Raw genomic sequence first — 14,130 nt, forward strand, 5'->3', positions numbered from 1 at the left:
AGTGTTTCTATGCACCCCTCTCTAACAGGGTCCTGGCAATTGGCCTGTCCTATCCCTTTGGGTAAGAGTATGGCAAGAGCACCATTGTTATTAGCCCCAGAGCCCTGACTATCCCTGTGGCTCCCTTATACCCTGCCCACGAATGTTTAATTAGTAAACTGTCCTGAAGTCTACTTAATTTGAGGGGGCCATCTATTGTCTGCCAGGGCCCTGGCTGATATGCTATTTTTTTTTGTCAGTTGAAATTGATTTTTGAAATCTTGAGAAGTCAATGTAAGGCAGAAATTCTAGGGAAGGGTAGGAGGATAGCAGTTTAGCCATTTCCTTCGGCATAGGAAAGGCATTCTAACATTTCATATATTTTTTTAATTTATTATTCATTTATTTTGAGAGAGAGAGAGAGAGCAAAGGAGGGAGGGGTGGAGAGAGGGAGAGAGGGAATCCCAAGCAGGCTTAATGCTGTCAGTACAGAGACCGATGTAGGGCTTGATCTCACGAACTGTGAGCTCATGACCCCAGCTGAAACCAAGAGTGCGATGCTTAACTGACTGAGCCATCCAGGCACCCCCATTCTAACATATAATTTAATAGAGCTGACAAGTGGAATATGATGAGAGAATCAGGAGCCACAGGGATTTGGTGAGGCTGAACTACATTTCCCAGAATTCCCTTCCTGTTTGTTCCAGGCAATGATGGGTCACAGTTGGAGGATTCAAGTGAACGAGTGGTCACAGTGTTTACATTTTCAAAAGGTCAGGGCAGTATTGCTAGGCAATTTTGTAGTTCATGCTCTTTGTCTACTTATGATTTGGCTTACTTCAATGGTGTGGGGTAGCTGCTGGGCCCACAACTACTCTCTCTTCCTCTGGATTTTCCTTCAACTTCCTCAGCTCCTGGGACAGATGTTAAACTCAGTGAGGAGGGGAACTAACTTCTGCAAAACATGATTAGCAACAAGGTTATAGGCAATAAGAACTGACAGGGGTTCCCATGAAGAGAACTGACCTGTGGGTTCCAGCTTGTTATTGCTTTCCTACATGTTACATCCATCTTTCCTTCTCAGTTCCCTGCCCCTAGGACTTCAAACTCTAGCATAACAGGTAAAGACAGCAGCATTAAACAGCTGTTTAGTTTGTTCCCTTAATTATATAAGAAGGAAATATCTGTAATAAATTTATTTCTCTCTCCCTCTGTCCCACTGGTATACATGCGTGTGTGTGTGTGTGTGTGTGTGTGTGTGTGTGTTTAACATATATATTATATCTAAAACCTTGCAAATATATAGTTATTATATATATCTATATATACCTGTATCTATCTATCTATCTATCTATCTATCTATCTATCTATCTTGTGGGTTCTACTTCTCTGACTGACTCCTGACTTGCTTTTTAGTAGCCTAAGATTCAGGCATGTCCCCTGAAAGTTGGATCTGTTCTTCACATTGTCAGCCAAGAACACATTAGCCAACACAACCTTTACTATCATGCCAAAAGCAAAGAAACATTTCTTCCTAAAATAGCTCATTTGGCAAATGGACATAAAAAATGGGTAAGATTTTTTAATTGAGAAATTATATAAAAATAACTAAGAGAGGTTAATAAACATATCTATTAGCTTGATACACTGAACTTTACCCTGGAGATGCCACAAAAGGAAGATTGAAGTTAATGGATCTGAGAAAACAAAGCTGTGAGAAACCCCTGGGGAGTCAGAAAATGTTTGGACCAGGGTGTCTGCATGTGGGGAAAGTAAAGATGAGCAGCCCAGAGTGGATAAATATTTGTATAATAGTGAAGTAATATGTTGGGGGTGAGATTCTTAGATGTACTTATTACCCATTCCAAAACCACCACGAGGCAGAAAAATATTAGTACCATTTCAGCCCAGTGACAGCCAGCATGATAGGGTGACATCGAGATGGTACAGAGGTCTGTGCCATTAGTGGAAGGTCACAAGTATAGCTATTATTCTCCTTCTTAAAAGTAGTAAACTATTTGGGGTACATAAGCCAAGAAAGATCAAAAACCAAAACTACATGTTTTTTACATATGAAGTGAAATTAATGGGTCAAAGAGAATATGAATTTAAAATAAGCATAATAAACATTCTGAAATAGGTATGTTGGTATATTGATAACATGGCACAATTACAAACTATAAAGATAAATCAACTCAAAATCTAAGAAAAATATGGCAGAAAAAAGAACTTCACAGATCTGTAAAATGGCAGACACATCTCAAAAATAAATTAATGAGTTGGAAGAGTTAATGAGTTAATTAATGAGCTGGTCAAGAGTTTCTCTCAGAAAACAAAGGGGAGGCATAAAAGAAAGGTTACAAGATAGAGAGGATAGAAGAGGAAATACCAAGATACGGGTAATAGAAGACCCAGAAGGAGAGATAAAAGTAAATGAGAGCAAAAATATTTGGTGAAATATCTAAGAATTTACCAGCAATAGAGATGAAACACATCTGATTAAAAAGACTCATACATTACCAAACAATAAAGATAGCAGGGGGAAAAACCCCTATACCTGTACCTATGATAGTTAAGTTTTAGGAGCATCAAAGACAAAAAGCAAAGTCTAAAAGCTGCTAGAGAGAAACAACAGACCAGAAGAAAGGAACGTCTCCAAGCAGACAGAAAAAATGGTCAAGAAAATAGGGACTATAAAGAAGATTTGTGTTCTGTATCTAATGGAATATTGTCAGGTGCTGAAGAATCATGAAAGCTATATTTGCTCTCCTCTTTATTATAGCTCTGTGAGTGTAAGGGACCCTGTCTCCAGCTGGAGTGAAGGCTGCATACTGGCAGCCTTTCCCTATGCACTGGCTTTCTCACTCAGGTCCCCCGATGGCCTGGGGTTTGTTTGTCAGAGCCTCTTCATCTCCCAACACCTACAGCTTGCTGGTCTAAAAGTCCATGGTTGTTTTCTACTGAGAATTTGATTAAATAAACTAGCTCAACAAATTTACCCAATAAACTGGAAATTGAATAAGCCAAAGACATTCTGTCAACAAATATTCATTGTATAAAACACAAAGCACTAGGTCCTATGAAAATGTCAAAATGAGTGAAGCCGAACTCTTGAAAGAAAAAGTAGGAACTAATGGGTTATATGCAAAAAAGTGAAGTTACAAAATATCTTCAGTATCGTTACATGAAGGGGAGGGAGAAGCCTGATTCAGGAATTTAGAGGAACGAGGTGTCACTTTCATTCAAAGTGGTAAGGGAAGTCTTCATGGAAAGAATAGCATTTAGTTTTGGGTTCTAAAGAAATGATTTCAATAGGCAACAAACTGGTGCTTGGATTCCAGGTGGAAGAAATAGCAGAAGCTCAGGAGAAAGGAGACTGAAACCATCAAAAAGCCAAGTGTGGCTGGAAGGGAGGGTTCACAGGGGATAGTAGGAGATAAGTCTGAAAAGACTGGGTGGGTCCAGATTGTGGAGGACTTCAAAGCAAAACCAAGGTGCTGGACTAAATGTAGTGGGCATGCAGACCACTGAAATTATATCAGCCAGAGAAGAGCATGGTGAAAACCAGATGACTGAATGAAGGTGAATTTTGCACTGATGAAAATATATATTGGTTGGAGAAATCTTGGAGTCAGAAATAAGACCACACTAACTTGAGCAGAGAAATAATTAGATCATAAACTAGGAAGATGGTAATAGACAAGAAAATGTGAAATGAGATGGTGACTACTTGGCTATTGGTCAGGTATGGGTTTGAAGAAAAGAAAGATAGAGGTCTGAAGGGATTCCTGAAAAACATCTACAATGCCTGAAGTATAAGGCATTAATGTTTAATCCTGGTTTCAATAGATGGGAATACACACACACACACACACACACACACACACACACACACACATTTTTCCACTCAGGAACCAAGTCAGTTTTTCACGAACACCTGTTCTTTGCAACTTTTTGACCAAAAAGGATTTTATCCAAAGTATCCAGATATTTTGAACTCTGCCTCTCCTCATCAGCTGACAGATAATGACTAGAGAAGCCAATCCAGTTTGATTATTTTGAATCAGTTACCTTTAACAAAGTTCAATTTAACATTTTGACAACATAAAAGCAACCAAAACTCACCCTGAGTTCCCAAATCTTCCCAGGCACTTGGATTTGTGAAAACTGCAAAGACAAGGCAGGGGTGGAACCTTATTTTGCAAGTGAAAACTCACAGTGAATGATATAAAGTGAATTTACTTCAATTTAATATGGATAATCATATGCAGGTCTAGAGTCTTTATATTTTATAGCTCTCCTTAATTCCACATCTTCCTACTGCAGACAGTACAGACATAAAACATTTCATCACTGTGTTTAGGGATTTTTTTTTCCTTAAAAAAAATAGGAAAGGAAGGAGAAAAAATGTTCTTCCCTAATAGCATATTTTCTCCAAATTCCCAGCTATATTATTTACAGTGATGTTTTCTATGTCAGGGTTACAAAACTGCACTGACGTGTCTAATTGAGAATAAACTGAGAAATGCACAATGAAGGGAGCAATACTAGAAAGAGAGCCGTGGCTTTTTTTTTTTCAGGCTCCATTTTAGACAGATAAGTGTTACTGATAAAACGAACATTTTACTACTAAATATTTGCCGTGTTGCATTTAAATCACATCAACTGCCAGCTCTTCGCTCTAAAGGAACAAACGTTATCACCCCCTTAGTATTAACCATGTGTTTTGCCTTCATGGAAATATCACCATAGTTAAGGTACACATGGTGTGGTGGGGCCTGGGTGTGCTCATACACCTGCACACATATATATACATAGATTCTACTGTATATCAGCAACCACCCTGGTTATCAAAAGTTAATGGACTCTGAAATTGATACAATTCCAATATCGCAGCTCATAAAAATCAGAGTGATATTTTATTTGTGACCTACATCATTCACATTTAAGATCCAGAGGGAATTAGGGCACCCTTCTGCATTTCACCTACATAACTGTTTCATTCATTTTTTGGATGATGTCCCTTTTAAAATTGTGGTGAGATACACATAATATAAAGTTTGCCATCTTAACCATTTTTAAGTATACAGTGTGGTAGCGTTAAGAACATTTACATATTGTGGAACCGATCCTCAGAACTCTTTTCGTTGTGCAAAACTGAAACTCTATACCCATGAGACAATTCCCATTTGCCTCTCCCCTTAGCCTCTGGTAGCCACCATTCTACTTTCTGTCTCTATGAATTCGACTATTCTAGGTACTGCATATAAGTGGAATCATACAACATTGTCTTTCTTGTGACTGGCTTATTTCGCTGAGCATAACATCCTCAAGGTTCATCCATGTCATAGTATGTGCCAGGATTTCCCACATTTTTAAGGCTAAATAATATTCCATTGTGTAGATACACAATATTTTGTTTATCTGTTCATGTGTTGATGGACACTTAAGTTGCTTCTGCCTTTTGGCTATTGTGAATACTTTGCAAAGATCATGGGTATACAAATATCTGTTTGAGCTCCTGTTTTCACTTCTTTTGGGTATATAGCTGGAAGTGAAATTGATGGATCATATAGTAATTCTATTTTTAACTTTTTTGAGGAACTGTAGTACTGTTTTCCATAGAAGTCGCATCATTTTCTATTTCTACCAACAGTGCACAAGGGTTTTAACTTCTCCACAACTTTGTCAGCACTTGGTATTTTCTATTTTTCTTCTTTTTTCTTTTTCCTTTTGTTTGACAGTAGCCATTCTAATGGGTGTGAGGTTTGGATTTGCATTTGCATTTCCTTAAAGATGTTGAGCATCTTTTCATGTGCCATTGGCCTATATGATACCTTTTGACTTACTGACCAAAACAAGCAGGAAGGCAAGGATGGGAAAGAAATTTCCCAAATTTTTCAGGACTTTGGAGTGGGAATCAACAAACATTTATTGAGTATATCCTCAAGACAAGACTCTGGGCTAGGGTTAGGGATTTTTAAAAATTAATAGTATAGAGGAATTTGAGAGGAGTCTGCCAGCAGGAATCTGGTGGCAAAGACAATGTGCATAAAAATGTGCATTGACTCTCCTTGTGACCTCAGATCCCGTGAAGAATTTCTAGTACTGGGACATCATATGCGTCATCTTACATAATTTTTTTTTAAACAAACGAACACACTCATTCTTTATATGTGTGATCTTCAAAAGAACACTCCAGAGCAAACTTTTTATGCTTTTTCCAAGCGATGAGCTTCAACATGGATCAACATACACCACACTCTTGTAAGTCTTCTGAAAACAGTTGCCTTTGAAGAGGTGTGAATTTCCCTTACTTTCCCTAAAAGGGTGTTAACTTCAAAAGGTGACCTGGTGAGTGTTAAAAAATTAACACATTTAAGTCAGTAGCCAAAACATCACCCTCAGATCTGTGAACCTGAAATTTAACTGGTAGACTGAGCTGACTCTGATACGGATGCCAAAAAAGTCATCACTCAGCACTAATCTGGACCAATGAAAATTTGCTCTTCCCTTAGGTTGAGGGGAGGAAAGCATTTGGAGGATGGTGATGTTAGCAGGGCATAAAAGCAGAAGGCAGCTAGTTATAAAATCTTCTAGACCTTTCTAACCCCTTAAACTTGCTTTAAAAGCTGCTTTACTGCGGAGAATGTGCACTTTAGCTGGCAATCATAAAAAGAAACCTCTTTTTATTAAGAGTGGAATTGTTTATTTGTGGAGAAAATTGACTGAAATATCTTTGCTGGGCCCCATCCCCTCCCTTCTCTCCTTGTTACTCACCCAGTCAGGACACAAACATAGACATTTTTTCCCCCCTCCAGTTCCCTGTTGCTCTGTACAGCATCCACCGATATGTCGCCTGGCTCCCCTCTTCTCTCTGTAGTCCTTGTTTGGAAATGATCCTAACTACTAGATTCTGGTCAACAGAAGGGTAGCAAATGCAGAAGTACTGCTGTCAGGCTCCACATCAGGGACTTTTAATGCTAAAAGGAACTCTCGGAGGGCACCTGGACCTACCCTTCTGCCTCTGGGCATGACTGCACTTAGCTGATGCCATTACAAAGGCTTTCATGCCACATAGAGGCAAGACATCAGTAGGGTTGTGAAATACTAGGAAACATCAGGAGCAGAAAAAGAAAGCTGATGTGTAACAGAAGTACTGGAAATTAAAAAAAAAAAAAAAAAGGTTTCTGAAAGAGTTGGAGATCAAGAGGCCGTGACCCAAGCTATGGTTTGCTAAAGCTCTAAAGCAGTAGATAGTGCCCGAGTGTTTCTAAAAGGGAAAGAACTGGCTGTTGAGCAGTCTCCTTAGTCACTGCTCAGAACTCTGACAATCACACACACACACACACACACACACACACACACACGGATCCAAGCCCTGCCCTACAGCCCACTGAGAGCTTTACCCTGGAGATATTTCTAAACTGCTATCCCTGCTCATTCACCAGGTCGTTCATTCCTTCATTCCACAGAGATTTATGAAGTGCTAACGACATGTTGGGCACTTTGCTAGGTGCTGAGAGAAGGGGGATGAATATGACCTTTTAACTCCACGAAGGGTCTTACAGGTTAGATGGGAAAGGACCATCTACCTACGAATTACAATGCAAAGTGGTAAGTACAGCATCATGACAGGGACAGAAGCAAACAGAGGAAGAGAGACACTATGTCTCTTGGTGAGTCAGTGAAGAAGCTTTTTGGAGGTTTTCCTTTATCATTTTATTATCTCTCTCCTGATGTGTTCCTCCATTAGCATTCTCACCGGCCCACGGGCCTCTTCCCTTCTCTACCTTCTCTACTGCTGTGAGTTTGGAGCCCAGGAGAGAGACAACCTAGGGATATGAGGGATGTATGCTTGGTTTTATTTAATTTGTTAGTAGGTATTAATATTTAGTGAGCTCTTACAATGTGCCAGGCACTTTTCTAAGCAATATACATGAATTATGCTATTGTAATCCTTGCAGCCCCCTTATGAGGTAGGTCCGTTTTCCATCATCATTTTACAGGTGGGTAATCTGATGCATAAAGATGTTACATAACTCCTTAAGGTGGCAGACTAAGGGGTCGGGGAGCCTGGATTTTAAGCCAGTACTTTGTGGGTGGCTTAGTCAGTTAAGCATTCGGCTTCAGCTCAGGTCATGATCTCCAGTGCATGAGTTCCAGCCCCACATTGGGCTCTGCACTGATAGTGCGGAGCCTGTTTGGGATTCTCTCTCTCTCTCTCTCTCTCTCTCTCTCTCCCTCTCTCTCTCCCTCCCACTCTGTGTGTGTGTGTGTGTGTGTGTGTGTGTGTCTCTTTCTGCCCCTGCCCCCAAATAAGTAAACTTTTAAAAATTGATTTTAAAGCCAGGCGTTTGGCTGCGGAGTTAATGGGCTCACGAGTTGTGAATGGAGTGGCTGACCGAATAAGATGAGCTAGGTGCAGTCAGAAGAGAAGCAGGCCAAGCCGGGACATTGAGGAATATACATATTTAGTTTGCAGACCCAGGTGGAGATGGGAATAAAGATGGCCCCAGTAAAGGTAGAAAAGGTGATGGGGGCCTAGAGGTCGTGCTGTCCTGAAAGCTCAGGGACGAGAGAGCTCTAAGAGGACACAACCCCAGGCAGCTTGTGTTCTGAAAAGAGCACTGAAGGGGGGTGGGGGCGGGAAGTGAAGACTTCCCCAGGTCCCAGCCATTGCACTCACATTGTGTGGGCTTGGAAAGGTCACTTAACCCTCTGAGTCCTCGTTTCTTCATTTTCAACACTGATGGTTTTTATGTACTACAGAGGTTGTTATAGGGCTTTTGTCAGAACAGCTTTTGTGACCATCTTGAATATAGTATAAAATGTTCACTATGTGAACAATATGTTTATTATTATACCATTCTTCTGAAACTGACTTAGTTCAAACACTAGTGAAAATTGCCCTTAAGTTTCCTAATTTTTACTTTAAATATATGCATAACTGTATATTTTATCCCTTATGACCTCTATGAGTAAAGCTAATATGAAATCATTAATCCTTATGACTATTAATATCTTAAATTGTTAATGTACGCATGCATTGATTAAAACTTTGAGTGCTTTTGTAGCAAGTTTTGAGTAAAGTTCTGATTGTTCTATTCGAATGAAAACTATGTCCAACTTATGATTTCTTCATAAAGGAATTTGCATCTAGACCAGAAATCTCTCTGTAAACAAGTAACTATAGTACAATGGTTCTGAACGAGGGGTGGCTTTGCCCCTCCATGGGACCCTTGTTAATGGCTGGAGATATTTCTGGTTATTACAATTAGGTGGTGGTGTCAGTGGCATCTTCTCGGTAGCAGTCAGGGAGGCTGCTAATCATCCTACAATGCACAAGACAATGTCCCCTCCCCCACCTCAACAAGAAATTGTTCCGCCCAAAATGTCACTAAGGCTGCAGTTGAGAATGCTGCTCTCATACAATGAAATCGGGCCTGTAATAGAGAGTTGGAAAGATGACACAAAGGAGGAAGTGCTAACACATTTCCTGAGAAAATCAGCAAGTGACCCTTGGCCTTAATAAGTACATTTAGATCTTGTACAATTCATACCAGAGATAATTCCCATTTCACTAAAATTTTTTAAAAAAATGTTTATTAATTTATTTTGAGAGAGAGAGAGAGAGCATGAGCAGGGGAGGGAGAGAGAGAGGATCCCAAGCAGGCTCCGTGCCTCACTATCAGCACAGAGCCCGGCACAGGGCTCCATCTCATGGTTCCTGAACTGAAACCAAGAGTCAGATGCTTAACCAACTGAGCTGCCCAGGTGCCCCTCACTGAAACTTCCAAATGACGCTTGCATGTTTAAGCAGCTATACAAGCTATCCAAAGCTGTTAGCACAACACACTTGAATGGGAAATTTTCCTGAAGTACTTTTGTGCCACGGCTTAGACTATATTATATATTAATTCACTAGTACCTAATTACTTTGTATCATATCTGTCAGGGATTAAGAAAATCAAAACCACTGTAGATATTTTGAAAAGAGACCACTGGTCATTTAGATGATGGAAGAGCTGAAAAGCCAAAGAGGAAATAGCAAGGCAACCAAGAGATTGGTGGGAAGCCATGACCACCCTCAGGGGTGGAGGAAACAAGAAACGCTGATGTTACTAGACCTGAAACTAGTGAAAAACATTTTGGGCTAGAACCACAGACTGGCTGCCTAGCAGAAGCTGGAATGGGGAGGGAGGGAGTTCAGTCAAGTAGGAGCCAGAGCAATGGAGGAAATCTAAGACAGCCAGAGATGTTACCTTAGAAGGTATCAGAGGGAGAAATACCCCAACTTCTCCCCTGGTCTTTCCTTCCCACCCTCAGTCTTCTTGCAGTCCCTCCTATTGGCTGAAACTATCCAATAACTAGTAAGCAAGGGATTCTGGGAAATGCAGTTCCTTGTAACAAAGATGAAAGCAAGAGAAGGGTTGAGAATGAGTAACAGGCAAACATCTGGCACTCACATCATTGCTAAGAGGATAAAGGAATACATATCCCATAAAAAAAAGTGGTATTAAACCTTAATTATATTTTAAATAAATAATAATTACTCAAATATGTAATCAAAATGGCTGAGACATTTTTAGGTTGGTGGTGAATGACAAAGATGCTCTCTAAAGTTTACTCTGCAGCTTGTGACATCTAAGATTTAGTTTTCTTGTAGTCAAAAAAAAAAAAAAAAAGGTGAATATACAAGGCATTAGTCATTAAACAGAATCATCACTTACTTTACTAAAGAGAACCCAGCCTTGTGACTATGCGTGAGAGTATAGTTAAGTGTTCAAGTAAAAGCAGATCAATGGGAAATGTGTGTCTGTACATCTAATTAAATACAGTTGTCATAATTACTGTATTATACTGCATATTGTGATATGGAAGCAGTCTTATCTGAGTACCTGCGGTCATGAGGTTACAAGGAAGCAAAAGTTGACATAATATGAAAATATTCTTTAATGTACTGAGCACTTTCAATTAATTCTCACACAAACATCCTAACCAAAGTTGGCCCAGGATGTCTCCCTTCCAGAAAAGTTAAAACTTCTATTGGTAGGCATTTCACTAGCTGTCAAACATTGTACCAAAGAAGGAAAACAAAACAAATTACATTATGGAGTGAAATAAAATCTTAAAAAATTAAAGTTGATGACAATGATGTTGGGTAACATTCTGAATGCCAATGCCAATGTCCAAAACCAATGACAAAAGACAATCTTGTAGAAATAAACCAGTTACCAATTAAAGAAGAGAAATGGACAAGAAGAGTAAATGGAACTTCAAATGAGGATGATTTTAGTATTTAAGGATAAGAGAGGCCTCTAAGAAAACTGGAGTTTCCTGAATATAACCAAAATTTTTAATGATCTCATAGTAGGTCAAATTTGAAACAAATGTTCAATCAGGCTATCATGAAATTTGTTTGAAAAACATCACCCCCAAAGTAAACATCTGATCTATCCTTGGCTCATTTTAAGAATTAAAGCTAGTTGGGAATATAATTAATTGAGTGGTGTTATTTAAGATAAAATAGTGTACTTTCACATATGCTAGATTCCATTTCAATATGAAAGCATAGTAAAATGCTTTTTCACTATTGCTTATGAAAATTTGGTCCCCATTTAAAGTGGATTCCCTGTAAGTGGCTTCCTCTTGTACAAATCATCCTCAAATAGAAAAGCTGTGCTCGTCCTCTCATGGCACTAGAGCATCATTTGTTTATGTTTGTCTCCCACTCTAAACACCGAGTCCCTGGAAATAGGGACAGTGACACAGGCGGTCACTTCAATATCACTGCAAAGTACCATCTATAGCTTTTCTAGTGCACAGATTGGTCCAAAAGCCAATTGCTACAACTTTTAAAAGGCGATCGAAATAGGAAGAGATAATAGAGGAAGCAGACTCATAAAATGTTCTGGCTGAAAGGGACTTTAAAATCATCTAGTGTCCATCCCCCTCATTTTACCATTGAAGAAACTGAAGAGTTGAGAGCCATAACTTGTCCAGTGTCATGCCACTAGCTAGTGGCTGAGTTGTTACTTGAAACCAGGTCTCTAGACTCCTGTCTAGAACCTCCTTCCAAATAGCACTTCAGCAATCGTAGCAGGTGATGAACTCTGTGCAGCTGAAGGAAGCATTGTGTACGTCAGTGACCTAGTAGGCACTGGCAGAACTCTCTGCAACTTGCAGGTACATTATGGCACAGCAGTGACGAACTCAGGCTCTGGAGGCTGACTGCTTGGGTTTTAATGAGGTTTTGCCACTTCCTAACTGAGTGCTTTGGGCAGCTACCTAGTCTCGCTGTGCCTCAGTTTCCTCAATATTTTCTGAGCCCCTACCATGTGCCACAAGATAATAGCCTCTACCACAGAGGGTCTACATTTAGCTAATATTTATGTAAACTACTTAGATTATGGCTTGGTTCACAGTAAACTGTCAGCTGTTCCAATGTGAAATATCAAGGAATTAGCAAGTCGGTATTACAGATTGGAAGCACAGCAGAAGGAGTTGTGTAGAAAAACCATCTACATTAACTGACCAACTGATAGCCTGAGGCTGATTAGATAACGTCAGAGGCACCTAGGTGCTATGGACTTACTCTTCTATGGGATCTGTCCTATGGATTTACCTGTTTAAGTTGAAGATTCAATAAACCTATATACTTCAGGGTCTTTCTCAACTCTCACCTCTTTATTTCCCCTTCAAAGTCTTGAGTTAAAAACTAATTCAGATATTATTAACATGCCAGAACAGATCACATTCATTAGTCTGGTTTTCTGACAGGGAGCAACTTAGACCAACTTAGAGTTGATAGACAGGATCAGCAAAGCCTTGAAGAATTGAAGGTGTGGCCAGAAGCAGCCCTGTTTGGCTGATGCAGTTAAACCACCACTTAAAATACACGCTACACACGCATGGATATATGTACACAAACCAACACAGCACTTTGCATTCAGCTTTCCTATCCCATGCTGCAGATTTTTAAGTTCACGCATGCCAAATTTCGCCACACATTTTCTCAGTAAGGTATTGGTGAAAGGAAATATATCTCTAAGGCCAGCAGAATTGAGACTTTCTATTTAATAAAAACAAAACAAAACAAAACAAAACAAAACAACAACAACAACAGAACGTTTGTTGAATAAATCTAGCCTGGTTTCTCTGAGATCCAGATCCCATGCTAATTTGCATCTTGTCTCAATCCTATTCTTGAACATTTTTTCCTGATGAGTAGATTCTTCAAACTTGCCTAGACTTCCCTTCAAGTTTCTCACAAGAAATGCCAGGTAACCAGCTAAATTACAAAATGAGAACCTGAAGGAAACAGACAATCCTACAGGTATGTCTTCAATCCCTCTATCCTAGTCCATTAGACTAGGCAGTGCTAATACCATTTTATTCTCTTTTTGGAAGTTGCAGAGAAAAATACCCAAACTATTATAAGATCAGTCCTCCATGGGGGGTGGTGGAGGGAACTCATTCCAGAAGTCTCCTTTTAGAGGATTCTTGAGGACTGTGAAATGCTCCTCCTAAAAACTAGAGAAGAGAGGACACAAAAGACTACAACTGAACATCCGATGCAAATGGAATTAACTGTGAAAAGCTCCAGGGAACAAAGAAAATCCAGTTAGGCTTTTGTTTTTCTGTAAATATATCAATCATTCTTTCAACATTTATTGAAAGGCAATGGAGGGTGTGGCTAAGAGCTTGGGCTTTGGAGTCAGATACATATGGAGTCAAGTCCTGGTTCCGCCACTTTCTCAGTGTGAGATCTTGGGTATGTTGCAAGCTTCTCTGAACCTCTGTTTTATTGACTGTAAAATGAGGATACTAGGGTACCTATCTCATAAGATGGTGAGGACTAATCAGATAATGCAGACCGTGTACCTAGCATTGTTTTTATACCCTGTAAGCATTAATTTGCTATGTGCATACTGAGAGAGTATTGGACACAGGCAATTAATGGAACCAAGTGTCCAGTGCCTTGAAGGTTCTAGCTGGAAGAATAGGAAATTGACAGTACACACATACACACACACATCTCTCTATTTCTCTCTCTCTATTTGTCTAACTACCTACCTATCAATAGTTACAGATATATAATATATATATATATATATCTTACAAGATCAATAGGTACAGATATATAAC

Source organism: Herpailurus yagouaroundi, unplaced genomic scaffold (genome assembly GCF_014898765.1).
Source record: "Herpailurus yagouaroundi ecotype Mexico unplaced genomic scaffold, PumYag 77, whole genome shotgun sequence".
Taxonomy (NCBI): domain Eukaryota; kingdom Metazoa; phylum Chordata; class Mammalia; order Carnivora; family Felidae; genus Herpailurus; species Herpailurus yagouaroundi.